The following is a 17,560-nucleotide window of genomic DNA, read 5'->3' on the forward strand; positions in this document are numbered from 1 at the left end:
TTCATGAGACTTTGACACTTTTTTTTTTTGTCTAGCTAGTCTTTATTTTTCTTAGGTAGATTGATCTCTTCAAATATTGTCTCAGATCTTAAGTCTTATAATCTTTTTTTTTTTTTTTTTTAAATATTGGGAATTGAACCCAGGAATGCTACATCCCCAACCCTTTTTATTTTGAGACAGGGTCTGGCTAAGTTGATAAGGCTGGCCTCAAACTTTTGATTCTCCTGTCCCGGCCTTCTGAGTAGCTGGGATTATAGATGTGCACCATCACTCCCAGTTGGTTTTTGGATTACATTCAAAGATTAAGCTGTGATTTGTTTTGTCCTAGAAAAGCTCAATGAAAGTTATAACAAGAGGCTGGGGCTGTAGCTCAGTGGCAGAGCTCTTGCCTAGCATGTGTAAGGCACTGGGTTTGATTCTCAGCACTATATCAAAGTAAATAAATTTTAAAAAATTTAAAAAAAATAATTTAAGAACCAAGGAAGTTATAACAAGTAGAATAGGATATTAATTACAAATATAAATGTGAAATCCTAAGGTAGAGTCTAACCCAGAGATACTTCCGACAGTTGATGTGGCCACTGGTTCCTTAAAGCCAGCCATTTTTCCTTTCGAATTACACTACCTTTAATTCTGTAAATTGGATGTTATACAGCACCAGGCAAACTGCTGTGAGTAATTATAATACTCATTGGTGAGTGGTGTGACTTCTTCCTCCAGGGTAGGCTATTTCTTAGGAAAACTGTATGATTAGGTCTTCAGGCATTTTAGATCCTTTAGGTAGTCATGGTGGCTCTCCAGGGAGCTAATGCATCTTTAATTATTTACGGGTTCACATGAGACCCCTAAGGGATAGAAGCACAATAGCTCAGTAGCTAAGGCAACTTTTAAAGACAGTAACACGAAACACTCCAGACACAGGAAAATGAAGAAGCTAGTAGTAGGGTGAGACCTGGCAATTGTAGACCTGAGTATTGACATGCAATTACAGGTCCTGCCCATTCTGAAATGTAAGGGTCTTTTCAATTTCTAGTAGAAGCTGGACAAGTCAATTACATTTAGGATATACTTTGATATCTTTCAGTTGACAACCAAATTTGATTCATGTGATCATATCTTTGTTTTTTATTTATTTATTTATTTATTTAATTAATTTTTGGGGGAATACTAGGAACTGAACACAGGGGTGCTGTACCATTGTCCTATATTCCCCAACCCTTTTTAATTTTTTATTTTGAGACAGTGTCTCACTAAGGGCCTCACTAGTTGTGCAAGCTTACAGTTCTCCTGTCTCAGGCTTCCAAGTCGCTGGGATTACAGGTATGTGCCACCACACCTGGCAAATCTCTTTCTTTCTTTCTTTCTTAGATGGTGCTGGGGATTGAACCCAAGGCCTTGTACATGTGAGGTAAGCACTCTGCCATCTGAGCTATATCCCTAGTCCCACATCTCTCTGTTTCTAAGTGGTATTTAAAGTTATAAAAATATAAAGAGAAAATAAAATTACAAGATAAAATAGTTATAAAATATTAATATATCTTAGTGCGAAATGTTTAGATGCAAACACTACAAATGTAAATAAAGTTTTTCTTTTCAAGTCCTGCACTCGTCTTTTCTTTTCACTTTTTAGGGGAAACAGTTTCATGTGAATACCTCCAAAACATGTAGAGGTTTAAGAATGTGTGCCTGCTAAAAATGTTTATGTATTTATTTAATACATAAATGTATAGATCAACAAATGGATCTAAAAATGGCTTAACTGAAATTTGAAGTAGAATACGGACATATGTGAGATCTAAAATTGTGTGATTGAAACAATCTCATTTTGTCAGGTCATCAGACCTAGATCCAGGCTCTACTCTGATTTCCTTCCAGCACCATCACAGTGGAATGTTTACTGAAATGGCAACACAGTGAACTTCCTTGTGGCCCCCCAGGCTTTCCATGTTTCCCACTCACACACACTCCTCACTAAACAGTGAGTTTCTCAGCCTCGCCATGTTTGAGTGGGATGATCTCTGCCCAATTCTCAGTGGTGCTAATTGGTGCTGGAGGAGCAGATGCCTTCAGCTCATCAAAATTTCTGCTTAAGTCAAAAACCTAAGGTCTATCCAGTTACATTTTTAAGATCAGCCAGGCTTAATATAGCTTTGTTCTTTAGTTTAATTACTTGTTGGGTTTTTGTCTTTTCTACCCTATGTGACACAGAATACATTTTAACCTAAACAATAAGATGTACCCTGAGCATCTGTTACAATTTGTATACATTGGATTTTTAAAAATAGAAGTCACAGAAGTCTGTTACCACTGACTTTGAAAGTAAATAAGTCGATTACAAAAATATTGGGGAGTCTGTTGAAAGCGCTAGAAAGCCACACTCAAAGCTAAGCAGTTAGGAAATGTGCCCCAAACCATGTCATGCAGGGAGGAAAGCACTACTGGGAACTAACTACTGCCCCAGCTTGCAGACAGCAGCCTCGTAGCAGTTGCTCAATCGAGGCCAACTGCTAAACCACCATCACCACTCCCACTTGTTCACTAGACAGCAGATACCAAAGCAGCTGCTATGTTGCCTCCATTAGAAACAGAGAAAGCATAATTGAATCGGTTTCATTTTTATTAATTCCCAAGTCAAAATTCAGCACAGGCAAACAGATTGACGGAAACTAAATCATATGCTCGTACCCTAGCTGCAAAGGAGGCTGAGAAAGCAAGCATTTGGCATTTTAACTTCCAAAGCGGGTGGTGGTTTCTTGCTCCCTTCAAACCTGATGGGCTGGGAAATTCCTCAGAAAGCAAAATAACTCAAGTAAGAATAGATATTCATGCTTTGATTTGTTGCAAGCATGACTGATGCTGCCAGTATCAATATAGACTTTTCTTTTTAAAACTAAACACAAACTGGGCATGGTTTTCAGCTATTCTAGATGATGAGGCAGGCCAGTTAAAGGCCAGCCTCAGAAATTTAGAGAGACCCTCCTGGCTCAGATAAAATTTTACAAAGGACTGGGACTGTAGCTCAGTGATAGAGCACTTGCCTAGCATGCACAAGGTCCAGGGTTTTATTCCAGGACAACAAAACAGCAACAGAACAAAACAAAAACAAAAATACACAGACACACACACACACACACACACACAAAAAAAAAACTACAATGAAAACCCCCAAAGACAAAAACTAAACACAAACGATCTCAGCTTCATCCTAACAGAATGCAACTTTCTTCAATAATTGAACATCTACTTCAAGTTCAAGAATTCTGGGGGCTGGGGCTGCAGCTCAGTGGTAGAATGCTTGCCTTATATGTCTGAGGTGCTAGGTTATATACTCAGCACCACATAAACATAAATAAATAAAAATAAAGCATTGTGTCCATGTACAACAACAATAAAAATATGTAAATTTAAAAAAAGTAAAGAATTCTGGGTGATATCTATTCCTCTTCCAAATCACCATTGTAGTATTTTGATATTCCTGCATGTATCATTTACAAATTAAGTTAACCACTCCACATATGCTGAATATAAAATGGAGAAATGGAGAGACAAAGAAGGAAAGTCATTAATATGTATAAAAACATGCAAGACAATTCAAGAAGAAAATGTGGGGATGTCAAGCCCATTGTTTATGCACCTGGTGGCAGAGTCCATGACCATGTGACCTCAGCTAGCACCTTGACCAGTCCAAGTTTTACCTTGTGAGACAATCAAATCTTCACTATAGATAGATGGATATGCTTGATAATCTATTGTCATGGTACAGAAAAAAATAATGTACTATATTTTTTTTAGAGCAGTTTTAGGTTTACAGGAAAATTGAGTACAAAGTAACAGAAAGTACCACACAGTCTTTTCTCCAGCCCCTCACCTTCAGTTCACATTAAGGTTCACTCTTTTTTTTGGGGGGGGAGAGATGGGTACTGGGATGAATTCAGGGGCACTCAACCACTGAGCCACATCCCCAGCCCTATTTTGTATTTTATTTAGAGACAGGGGCTCACTGAGTTGCTTAGTGCCTTGTCGTTGCTGAAGCTGGCTTTGAACTCATGATCCTCCTGTCTCAGCCTCCTGGGCCACTGGGATTACAGGATGCACCATGGCATCTGGCAAGGTTTACTCTTCATGTGGTTCGGTTCTAGAGGTTTTTCCCAATGCATAATGATGAATATCAGTCATTACAGTATGACATATAATGATGTGTATCAGTCATTACAGAATAGCTTCACTGTTGTAAAAATGCTTCGTGTTCCTCCTATCATTTCCCTACCTACCTCAAGTGCTGTAACTACTCATATTTTGATTGTTTTCATAGTTTTGCCTTTTCCAGAATGTCATGTAGTTGGAATTTTTTTTTTTTTTGCACCAGAGATTGAACCCAGGAGCCCATCCAAGTTCATTTAAAAAAAAAAACAAAACTTTCATTTTGAGACAGGATTTTGCTAAGTTGCTTAAGACCTCACTGAATTGCTGAGACTGGCCTTTAACTTGCAATCTTTCTGCCCCAGCCTCCCAAGCCACTGACATGTGACACTCCACCCATCTGAAATCTTACAGTATATTTATTTCCTTTTCTGACTGGTTTCTTCCATTTAGCAAAGTGTTTTAAGTAATTTCCATGTGTTTTTCATGGCTTGACAGCTTTTCTGTTTTATCATTGAATACTATTCCATTTTATAAATATACCCACAGTTTATCCCATTTAGCCATAGAAGGAAATTTTGGTTGCTTTCAAGTTTTGGAAATTAGTCTTCATTAACTCCAACCACAGGACATGACAGGATTAGGAGCCTTCCAAGGGGATCCCCTGATTTTTTTCCATTTTTCTCAGAAATAGTAATTTCAGAGTCAAGATTTACTACCCCAGACAATGATATATCTGCCTTTTAAATGTTGAATGGTTTATTGGCCTGAGTAGCCACAAAAGGCCATGTAGCAATTTCTCATCTTCTAATGAAGAATGGATCATGGAATGGAATATTGCTGTGGATATTCTCTGGGTTTTATTCAGAAAAGTCTAGAATCTCAATGCAGGAAAAAAAATGTGCAGTGGATCATTTGATGTGATAATGAAAGGTTTAGCTCTGACATTCATACCAAGATCAAAGATTCTTGTGTGCTCTATATGGGATACATCATATAAACTCATATTTAGTTTCTAGTTCTGAACACACACTGTATTCCCTAACATCAGCCCAACTTTGTGAGCCATTGTATTTCAGCTAGTGTGTAATTAATTCTTTCTTTCTTTTTTTTTGGGGGGGGGAGGCACTGGACATTGAACTCAAGGCACTTTCCAACTGAGCTACATCCCCTCCCCTTTTTATTTTTTATTTGAGACAAAGTCTTACTAAGGGTCTCACTGAATTGCTGAGACTCGTCTTGAACTTGCAGTCCTCCTGTCTCAGCCACTGGAATTACAGGCATGTGCCAACATGCCTAGCTATGATAAAGTCTTAATTGTAATATTTACTATTCTGTAGTAATTGTTATTTTGAGTTGATAGAAAAGTGATGAAAAAAGGTAAATCCAATGAATAACTTTTTCCTTTGTTATTAAGTAGGTCCTTGAAGACAACGTAGGACAGGATCCACCATAGTATTTACTATTCCCTATGTTCCAAATCCTAAAATTTATAGCTGTGGTTTGTCAGAAACACTATTGTATCTAGGCCTAAGAACCAAAGGGCTGGGCACAGGGCGCATGCCTGTAATCCCAGGCCTGTAATGAGGCAAGAAGATTGCAAGTTCAAAGCCAGCCTCAGCAATGATGAAGCACTAAGCAACTTAGTGAGACCCTGTCTCTAAATAAAATACAAAATAGGGCTGGGGATGTGGCTCAGTGGTTGAGTGTTCCTGAGTTCAATCCCCAGTACCCAATCCCTGCCCCCAAAATCCAAAGGATATGGTAATCTGCAGCACTTGGAAATCATTCTCTTGATCTTGGCCAATTCAATAAGTTTCAGCATTACAAGTCATAGAGTAAATAGACTAGGTAAAAAAAATGAAGTCTTGTGTTGGGATTGTGGCTTAGTGGCAGAGTGCTTGCCTAGCATGTATGAGGCACTGGGTTTGATTCTCAGCACCACATATAAATAAATAAAATAAGGTCCATCAACAACCAAAAAATAATAATAATTAAAATAAAAATGAAGTCTCCAAAATTCAAAGAGACCTCAAAAGCATCAATGCTCATAGTTAATGTTTTGGGCTGCAAAGTATCCTGATCTGTCCTTCATTGTGGAGGGTATATATTGACCTTCCAAAGGAGGGATGTGCCAGCTCATTAGCATAAATAATATATTTTATTCATATTTCTAATAGAGTATGTTGGATTATATTATGCAAGCAAAGCAACCATAGGGTATTAAACCAGTGGGAATACCAATATAAAATGTCATAGTAGAAATGAAAGCAATGCAATTATAATGCATGAAAAGGTAGACTACTCAGAAAGGAGCTAATATCACAGGAGAGAATTATTGAAAATAGAGACAAACCCTTACATGTGGTACATAATTAATCCTAGTAGATTATCCTAGTGAGGGTATGTGTGGTTGAAAGCTACCAAAAACCTTACTAATATAGTGACAAAACACTGTGACATTTGATTTTCACTGGACAAGAAGTCTTAAGATAACTTGGTTCCAGGGTTGGTTTGGTTGGTTTGTTTTTGGTTCCAGGGATTGAACCCAGGGGCACTCAACCACTGAGTTACATCCCCAGCCCTTTTAATTTTAATTTTAATTTTGAAACAGGGTCTTGCTAAGTGCTTAGGGCCTCACTGAGTTACTGAGTCTCGCCAGTGTCCTGTGCCGATGAGATGAGCTGGGTTTAAAGAGCTCGCTGCAAGATGAAGCTAAAAAAACAGCAAGATATCACACAACACAGAAGTAGTTTTCATGTCGAGGGTAGGACGGGTCTGCGACCTTAAGGGTCAGCTTCCACACTGGAAGGCAAAAGAGAAAAGAGTGTGCACCCGGAATCTCTTTATTTTTATAGGGGGGGACACACAAAGGAGGTTTGATGGGATGTTCTTCACTAAATAAGGCAGGGGATAAGATTTCGAAGGTGGAATCTTGCTTCATGATGTCTGTGGTCAGCAGATTGATTGACACCTTGGCAAGTCACACCCATCTCAGGTGCTCTGTGGGATCACAGGCAGAGCGGGGTGCATTTGCATTGCACAGCCCAATCAGCGTGCAATGCCAAACCTGTCCCTTCATATAGCTACAATGCGAGAGCTCATACACACAGCCCATAGATGGCTTGCAATAGCTGAGGCTAAACTCAAACTTGTGATTCTTCTGTTTCAGCTCACAGATCACTGGGATTACAGGCATGGGCCACTACATCTCCTTGTTTTGGTTTTTACTCTACCTTCCCCACAATGCTGGATTTCAATGAGAGGCAGCTGCAACTCTAGATAGCCCATATTTATTTGAAAGTTTCCAAAGTAGGAAGGGACAAAGAGGTGAAGAAGACTCCTGTGTAGCCTTCCTTCTTCTATCAGGAATAAGATCTTCCCCATAAGTTCTCACCCTATTTCCTCATATATCCCAAAGGTCAAACTTGATCGCAGATCAGCTTCCACAACAATCCCAAGTAAGGGAGAAATTGTATGACATGGTTGGCTCAGACCCTTTCATGATTCATCAGCTGAGATCAGAGTCCTAAACAATGTCAGATCTGTTTTCAAGGAAGGATGACAAATAGCTCTTGGGTAGGCAGCAAGAGAGTCTGCCTCAATTGCACTTATTGTGTGTGGAGGGGTCATTCTATTCTCTAGCTCTATAATCTGTTGAATGACTTTGTTACTATGATGTTAATATGGTTTGGATATGAGCTGTACCCACAAAAAACTCCTGTGTTAATACATGAATATTCAGAGGTGCAATAATTAGATTTTGAGAGTAGTAACCTCAGTCTTTCCTAATATGAACAGACTGACTGGGTGGTAACTGTAGATGGGTGGCAAGTATGGCTGTAGGAACTGGGTCATTGGGGCCTTGTCCTGGAAGGGTTCATCTTCCCTATGCACCCTCCCTCTTTCCCCCTGCTTCTCAACTGTAGTGAGCCTCTGCCACTGCCTTGATTTTCTGCCTTCTGTAGGGTCCAGAGGCATGGAATTGTCCATTTATGAACTAAACCTCTTGAAATCATGAGCCAAAATTAATTTTTCCTCTTCTAAGTTCTGGTCAAGTATTTTGATCACAGCAACAAAAAGCTAATTCTTACTTGTCTTTCTGTGTCCAGCTTACATCACTTAACATGATACCTTGTATTTCCATTCTTTTTCCTATAAGTGATAGGATTTCATTCATTTTTTTTTTTAAGTGCTGGGGATCAAACCTAGGGTCTTAAACATGCTAGGCAAGTGCTCCACCTATATGCTGTGTCCTCAACCCTCATTCTTCCTTATGGCTGAATAATACTCCACACAAATTTGAAATAATTTCACTAGGGTCTTTTGAAAATTGGACTGATTGTAGATAAATTAATATTTTAATATGGCTATTTTTTAATATTGATTTTTTAGTTGTAGTTGGACACACTACCTTTATTTTATTTGTTTATTTATATGTGGTGCTGAGGATCAAACCCAGGGCCTCACACTTGCTAGGTGAGCGCTTTCCTGCTGAGCCACAACCCCAGCCCCAATATGGCTATTGTTTGTCATTCTGTTAATTGTTTCCAAATGTTGTAAAGATGGGTTACGGAGAATCATTAATGGTCAGAAAATTGAGTACATGAAAAAAAGTTGAAAGGTCATGATAAACACCTCTACTTGCCTTTGACCTTATTAAAATAACCACATGTGCAAACCAAACACCATATGCAGAAGAAATATTAAGAGAATAAAGGATATAGCATTTGCATTATTATTTCTCAAAGTTCACACATTTCTAATTTTTTTTCCTGCATTTTAGTGTCTGGTTTATTTAAAAAAAAAAAAACCAGAATGAAACACAGTTTCTTGGCAATTTTTACCATTTTCCACTCTACTTATTGGCACATGTGCCATGTATGTTTATTATAACATAAAAATAAGATTCAGAGGTTAAGAATCAAGATGGTTCAGAATAGGAAAAGCCAGACCCCAAGTGTATGGATATTCAGCAACATGGAACAAAAGGGCAAACAGAGCCAGTCAAACCTTATGATACAGGTAAATTCACCCCCTTGCTCTCTTGAAATCATTGCATAGAACCAACTAACATCCAATAGAGAGAGAGAAAGAAAAAAAAAAGACACATCATAATTTCATTTTGCAAGTTTCATAGAGTACTAGTAGTTACAATTCTTCTTTCTTTAATCCAATTAGCAATATGTAAAAATATTCACTTTATTCTTAACTACCAGGCTTTCTTCTACTTCTTGTTTTCCTTCTTTGGAGAGTATTGGGAATTGAACCCAGGAGCACTCTATCACTGAGCTACATCCCCAATCCTTTTTGCTTTCAATATTGAGACTGGGTTTTCTGAGTTGCTTACAATCTCACTAAATTGACGAGGTTGCCCTTGACCTTCCTCCTGCCTCAGCCTCCTAAATTGCTGGGATTATTTATAGGCCCTTCACCATTACGTCTGGCTAGACTTTCTTCTTCTGATCAGCATATTAAAACAAAAAAACAAAAAACCCAACTAATTTGAAAAATGAGATTCTGTCTTAAGCATGCCCCTGGAAAGTATACTTAAACATTGTAGTTCTGGAATATTTTCAAATTGAAAGTAATGTTCTTTTCCATCACAAAATGCACTCAAAAGGGTTTAGAGTACATTTAAATATTCTTATTTGTATTTAGTTACTGAAGTCAGTTTTCCATGTCAAATTAAGTGCATTAGAAAAACATGACAGTTTTATCTCGTATTCCTGCTTCAACATTGCACAAATAAAGAACATACACATTCTATTATACTTAAAAGTTCTATAAGACACAATACGTGCTTATCACCACACTCAAATGTGTATGTATATATGGTCATAAGTTGATCTAGAAACCCAAACTTCCAGAGTCACTGGCAGAGAACTTTGAGTAACATGGAACTTTGCTGGCATCTACTTCCTTGTGTTCCATCAGTCTACCCTTTCTTATCTTAATCTCATAAAGAAGAAAGAATGAGTTGCTTGAGCGTTTTCCTTCAGCAAATGTAAGTGCACTGCAGGAGTGTCTCAAAGTAAAAATCTTTATCTTCGTTCCTCTCATCTCTATTTTTAGCTAAGGCTGAATAACCTGTTTTACCACACAAAAATAAGACCCAGTATCATCTTCTTCTCATTAAGAAATGTGATCATTTAGCTTGATGAACTAATTATGTCACCTTCGACTTAACTTACATGAGTCAGGTAGGAGAGTCTTCCAATCTGCCGTAGTAGCAGTGCTTCCAAATTGATTATATGTACGAATTACATGGGGATTTTGATAAACAGCAGATCCTAATTCAGTGGGTCTGAGTTGAACTTGAAATTCTGCCTGTGTGGCAACCCCTCAAGTGAAGGTGATGCTATCTGTAGGCCCCAGGGTCTATCTATAGGTCTTTAACCATCAGGGTCTAAAAAATGAAGAATCGCCAAAAATAAACAATTCAGGACTGTAGAAAAAATTAATTATTTAATTTAAAAATTATACTTATGAACACCCATTAATTGTACAAACGAATGGGATTCATTGGATATTTTCATGCATGTATACATTGTGCATTAATCATGCCCAATTAATCATGTCCATCCACATTTCCACTCTTTCTCCTCTTCTCCCTCTCTATTGGTGTCCTTCCCAGTCCCTAGGAATCTCTCTTCTACTTTCAGTTTGTCTTTGTTTGTTTGTTTGTTCTTAGTTTCCACATATGAGAGAAAACAATTGCTATTTATCTTTCTGTGTCCAGTTTATATCACTTAACATGATACTTTGTATTTCCATTCTTTTTCCTACAAGTGATAGGATTTCATTCATTTTGTTTAAGTGTTGGGGATCAAACCTAGGGTCTTAAACATGCTAGGTAAGTGTTCCACCTATAAGCTGTGTCCTCAACCTTCATTCTTCCTTATGGCTGAATAATACTCCATTGTGCATATGTATCATATTTTCTTTATCCATTTGTCTGTTAACAGACACATTGGTTGATTTCATACCTTAGTAGTTATGAATATTGCTGCAATAAAAATGCTTATGCAGGTATCTCTTTTGTGTGCTGACTTGACTTCTTTGGGCTATATACCTAGGAGTGGGATAGCTGGATCATACGGGTAGTTCTATTTTTAGTTTGTTTGAGGCATCACTATACTGTTTTCCATAGAGGGTGTACTGATTATATTCCAACCAACAGTGTACAAGAGTTTCTTTTTCTTCAGCATTTGTTAATTTTTGAAAAACTTGACTTTTTACAAAGTAATTTGTTGAACATGTTGAAAATAAAACCCAGGAGGGTCCTAGGTATTCCTAACTCTAACTCTGCTCTATTTGTGAGGAAGATGATTTGAAAATCAGTTCATCAGTACATCAATTTTCTTGTTTTCAAGTTGGCATAGTGATTTTCTTCCAAGAAGACTAATGCACTTGATTTTTTTTTCCCCTGAATGAGGGCAAATAAGGGTCACGGCTGCTATTTGGAGAAATGCATTAGAGAATAAAAAGCTTGAAAAGTTATATTATTGAAAACCATGTTGAATGGGAACAAGAAAAATAAAATTGAAATAAGAATGAGTCAGTAGGGTATGGATTGATAAACTTTTGATGAGATTTCTGTATTGACATGCTGGTAACTTAAAATAAGGATGGGAGAAAAGGTGAATTTGAATGTTTAGATGGTTGTGGGAAGCTGGGAGTAAGAAATAGTACATCATAAGAGTCTGGTGCTAAAATTGTTTATTTTATGGAAGAAAAAAGAGAGCAACAGGCCAGAATCAAAAGGAAATTGAACAACTTTATCTACAATTATTAAAACCAAAGGAAATTCTATAGAGCTACTTAAGGGAAGATGGATAAAATTTAGATGTATAAAGAGTATCCAAATGAAGACATTATGGATGATCAATGTTCATAATTAATATGTAAATATGCCAGATTTTTCAAGGTGTAAAAACAAGGGCAAAAGCTAACATAAAATGTATGAGTAGAATAATATATAATTTCGTTTTTGAAATAATTTTGGATAAACAAGGTAGTAATTTAGGACTTGTATGAGTATTAAAAATATGAAAAATGGTTTATGTTGTGTTCAAAATGGATGATAGATCACTGAGTAATTTACTGCATTGGTAAACAAAAATACAAGTTGGAATGATCATGATGTCTTTTCTTAAAATATTTGCCCCATGTACAGATTTTAGAAAAAGTAATAGCTTGCATTGGTGGAGTGAAGAGGGCACTTGCATATGAAACTGATCAGAGTGTAAATTAATAACATTATTTCTGGGATGCAATTTGAAAATATGTGTCTCCAGTCTTAAAAATGATCATGTGCCAAGTGTGGTGGCACATGCCTGTAATTCCAGCTATTTGGGAGACTGAGGCAGGAGCATTGCAAATTTGAAGTCAGCTTGGGCAATTTAGTGAGGCCCTATCTTAAACTAAAATCTTAAAAAAAGGGTTGGGGATGTGACTCAGTGGTAGAGTGCTAGTCCTGCATGTAGGATGCCCTAGTGTCAACCCCAACTACCACACACACACACACACACAAAGAAACCATGATTCACTAATTGCTTTCCAGGAAATCATCATTAATGCATAGATTGATGTTTAATGCAGCATTGCTTAAAATAGAAAGTTGAGAACAACTTTTATTTAAAGAACAAACCATAAGGGGAGCAGATTAGTTAAATACATGATAAAATGCTGTGAAGTTACTCGAAAATACATTTATGAAAGATATTAATGGCAATAAAAATGTGATATAATACTTTAAAAAATGAGATTTTCATTGAGAGCAATATGATAAACTAGATTTGCTAAATCACCATCCTGTTATAAAATATCTGCAAATATCAGATAAAAAGGACATGTAGTTTATTTTTTATTGTACTGGGAATTGAACCCAGGGCCTTGTGCATGTTAGGCAAGTACTCTACCACTGAGTTACATCCCCAGTCCTGCATGTCATAGTTTTAAAGTTTGTTACTATCTTGAAAAGCAATTAAGGTGAACCCCATTTTTCAACTAGGAAGGAAATAGATGAATCTAGAGAACTTTGCAAGCATCAAAACAGAAGCTGCTGTAAAAGGAGTGTTGTTTCTACTCCCCTAAGCTTCAATTTTTATGACTACCTGGGTATGGAAGAGTAAAGACAAAGCCTATTATCTTCTCAGTCTTCTCTCTTACAGGAAAAGCCTGCTTAATGCCAGATATGCAAAGGCTGGTAATTTCAGTAAAATGGTAAACTAGGAAAAACAAAAAAGAAAAAAAGACTGCCTCTTAGAAGACAGGAAAATTTTCACCCAAAACTTGGTGCTAGGTTGACAGGAAAACAAAAATCCTGAATCCATCTTCACATGAATTTGTGGTTTAAATTCCCACTTTAAGGAGAATTTATTTTATAGTTTATAGTCCCTGGTTGGTGTTACCTCCAAGCACCCAGCAAAACAGAAGAAAAGTATTTTGTGAGAAATCCACATTTTTCCCAGGTCTCAAAGAATTACCATTATAAAATTTTATCAAGTAACATAAAAATAGGACTGTCACAAAATTCATGAGGTTACAAACAAGAACAACCTAGAATTATAATCATAAAGATTATAATTATTATTCTGGAGCCTGGGGATATAGCTCTGTTGGTAGAGTGCTTACCTTGCATGCACAAGGCCCTGGGTTCAATCCCCAGCACTCCAAAAAAAAGAAAAGAAAAGAAAGAAAGAAAGAAATTATTCTGAATTCAGCACAGAGAGGAAAGACAGTGTGTATGTGAAACAGAAATTGAGAAATCCGTAGAGTCTATATTTAATCTGATTTAGAAAAAAAACATTAGGGAAATGTTATATTGAAGGAAATAATATCTAAGACTTTTCATAATTCAAATATAAATTTCAAGATGAAATGGGAAACCTGAAAAGTTTTCTAACCTATTAAAGAGTTTTAATTAGAAGGGCAAATTTTTTTCTGTCAAAAAGAAATTCCATAGGCCTATACTTTTTTTTTTTTTTTGGTATGGAAAAACCCTAGGATGCTCAGCCACTAAGCCACATCCTCAGCCCTCTTTTTAATTTTTTTTCCTAATGTTTTATTGAGAGACAGAGTTTTGCTAAATTATTTAGGGCCTCTCTAAGTTTCTGAGGCTGGCTTTGAACTCATGATCCTCTTTCCTCAGCCTCTGGAGCTGCTGGGATTACAGGTGTGTACCACCACACCCAGTAGGCCTAAATGTTTTTACTGGTAAAGTCTATTGGCTGTTTTCAAAGACTGGATTATTTCCAATTTATAAAAGATATTCCAAAATAGAAAAAGAAGAAAACTAATGCAACCTTGATACTAATGTAATAAAAGAAACATTTAAACTGGGCATGCTGGCATACACTTATAATCCCAGATGTTTGGGAGGCTGAGGCAGGAGGATTGCAAGTTCAAAGTCAGTTTCAGCAAATTAGTGAGGCTCTGTCTCAAAATAAAATATAAAAATGGCTGGAGATGTAGTTCAGTGGTTAAGTGCTCCTGGGTTCAATCCTTGGTACCAAAACAAAACCCAAACCAACCAACCAAACAAAACAACAAAATATTTAAGAATGCAAAATCATAGACCATCTTTCTTTGTGAACTTGTAGCAAAAATTATAAATTACAAATTAGTAAACAAAGCTTAGCAATCTATAAAAAACACAATATAGTATAAAAATTGCATTTATTCCATGAATACAAATATTTTCAACAGGAAGAAAATGTATAAACATATAAATGTAGTTCATCACACTAACACATTGAAGGAGGAAAAACAAATCATCATCTAAGGAGAAGCAAAATGTGAATTTAATAAAATTTAAACAATTAAGTATGATACATCTTCTTAGCAAATGAGACATAGAAGAGCTTTTAGTGTCTGCTTATAAATCAGAAGCTATTCTTGGTTTTTCAAGCAGAGATGATTTAATACAGGTAATTGATAACACAGATGATAGGAGCCAAACCAGGCATAATGAGTCAGCAACTAAGAGCAGAAGACTAGCACTCCCCTAGGACTGGAAAGGTAATGGAGAAGGTATTGTCAGAGCCAAGAGGCCGGACCTTAGGCAGGTGCTAAAGGTAAGATTAGCATTGCCTGGCAGGAATTGGGCTCATGAAGGGAGGAATCATCTGGCAGGAATTGGACCTGCAGAAAAGATGCAGGCTTTGCTGGAAGTACCACGGACCATTGTTTCCCCTTGTCTAGCCCACTGGGCAAAGGAAACTGCGGGTGTGTTTCCCTGAGACAGAACAGAGTAGGAGAGTAATTGGAAAGAGATCCGAGGGAAAACTCATTGAGACTCAATAGATGATTGAAGCAGAGAAGGAAAAAGAGATACTGGGCAAAGTGAATGAGCATCATATTCAATGTCCTAGTTTTAAAATGCAGAGATGGAGACTATTATTATTATTATTATTATTATTATTCAGTTATATATATTTCACAAATCATCTCTCAGACATATTACTTAATTTCATTTTAAGACAGTAGGATACAAATTTGTATGTACAGTATAATCCCATTATTATTTTCTATAGTATTATATATCATAAACAAATACATAAATATAGAAATATACATGAACTTTGATGAGACAGAGAATTTGAGTATAAGGCCAAATTAAAAAAACAAACAAAAACCAACCCCAAACTATAGTTAAATCACAAGACTTAAATTTTCAAAGGAAAAAATCTTGGTGGTGATACATACCTGTAATTTCAGCTACTTTGGAGACTGGGGTAGGAGGATCTCAAGTTCAAAGCCAGCCTGGGAAAACTTAACTAGCACCTGATTGAAAATAAAAATTTCGAGGGGTTGGAGGGGAAGGGAGGGGGCATGGGGTTAGAAATGATGGTGGAACCTGATGATCATTATTATCCAAAGAACATGTATGAAGACATGAATTGGTGTGAATATACTTTGTATACAACCAGATATATGAAAAATTATGCTCTATATGTGTAATAAGAATTGTAATGGGGGCTGGGGATGTGGCTTAAGTGGTAACCTGGCATGTGCGGGGTGCTGGGTTTGATCCTCAGCACCACATTAAAAATAAAATAAAGATGTTGTGTCTACCGAAAACTAATAAATATTAAAAAGCACACACTCTCTCTCTTTATAAATAAAAAGAATTGTAATGTATCCTGCTGTCATATATAAACAAAAAAAATACTGAAAATAATAAAATAAAATAAAAATTTCAAAAGGCTTGGGATGTAGCTCAGTGGTAGAGCACTTGCCTAGCACATATGAGACCCTGAGTTCCACTCCCAGTGCTGGGGGTTAAAAAAAAAAAAAAATGAAGATGCAAATTGTCCGAGATAAGATCAACCTTCTTTAGCAATGATCATTCAAAATCCAACTACTATAAATTTGCATAACTGGATTGCAGTGTAACTGAGAAAGCATCTAGTAATCATATTTATTCTTTGTGAAGAAATGATGTCGATAGAAGAGTATCAATCTGTATGGCATCTGTAAAAAGGAAGCTTGGATGAAAAGATTTTTTTTAAGAGAGAGAGAGAGAGAGAGAGAGAGAGAGAGAATTCTTTAATATTCATTTTCTAATTTCGGCAGACACAACATCTTTGTTTGTATGTGGTGCTGAGAATCAAAACCATGCATGCCAGGCGAGCGCGGTACCGCTTGAGCCACATCCCCAGCCCCGGATGAACACATTTGAGCTATGTGTTTGTTACCTACTATGTAGAGGTGAAGGACATCTGCTTTACAGGAGTGACTCCCTCAAATTTTCTTTCAGCATCAATAAGGATCAGTATACATCAGAGTATAAATTTTGAAAGTGAGTATATTAAGATTTTATTAGAGCTGGGGTTGTATCTCAGTGGCAGTGTGCTTCCTTGCACATGAGAAGCACTGGGTCTGATTCTCAGCACCTCATAAAAATAAATAAACAAAATAAAGATATTGTGTGCATCTATTAAAAAAAGATTTTACTAATGACTATTTCTGTCGAAAAGATTTGTGTTTTTTACCAATATTTTCTTTTTTTAATTTGTTCTTTTTAGATATACATGACAGTAGAGTATATTTTGATACATTACACAGAGATGGAGTATAACTTATTCTAATTAGGATCCCATTCTTGTGGTTGTATATGATGTGGTTTCACTGTTTGTGTATTCATATATGAACCTAGGAAAGTTATGTCCGATTCATTCTACTGTCTTTCCTATTCCCATCCCTCCTCAAGAGTACTTAATTTTTAAACTGAGAAAAGAGCAATAAGTAATGTATTATAATAAAATTCAGAAACAAAGTCAGGCACGGTGACATACACCTGTAATCTCAGTGGCTCCGGAAGCTGAGGCAGGAGGATCACAAATTCAAAACTAGTTTCAGCAAGTTAGTGAGGCCCTAAGCAACTTTTCAAGGCCCTGCCTCATAATAAAAA

This window comes from Ictidomys tridecemlineatus, chromosome 1 (assembly GCF_052094955.1).
Source record: "Ictidomys tridecemlineatus isolate mIctTri1 chromosome 1, mIctTri1.hap1, whole genome shotgun sequence".
NCBI lineage: Eukaryota > Metazoa > Chordata > Mammalia > Rodentia > Sciuridae > Ictidomys > Ictidomys tridecemlineatus.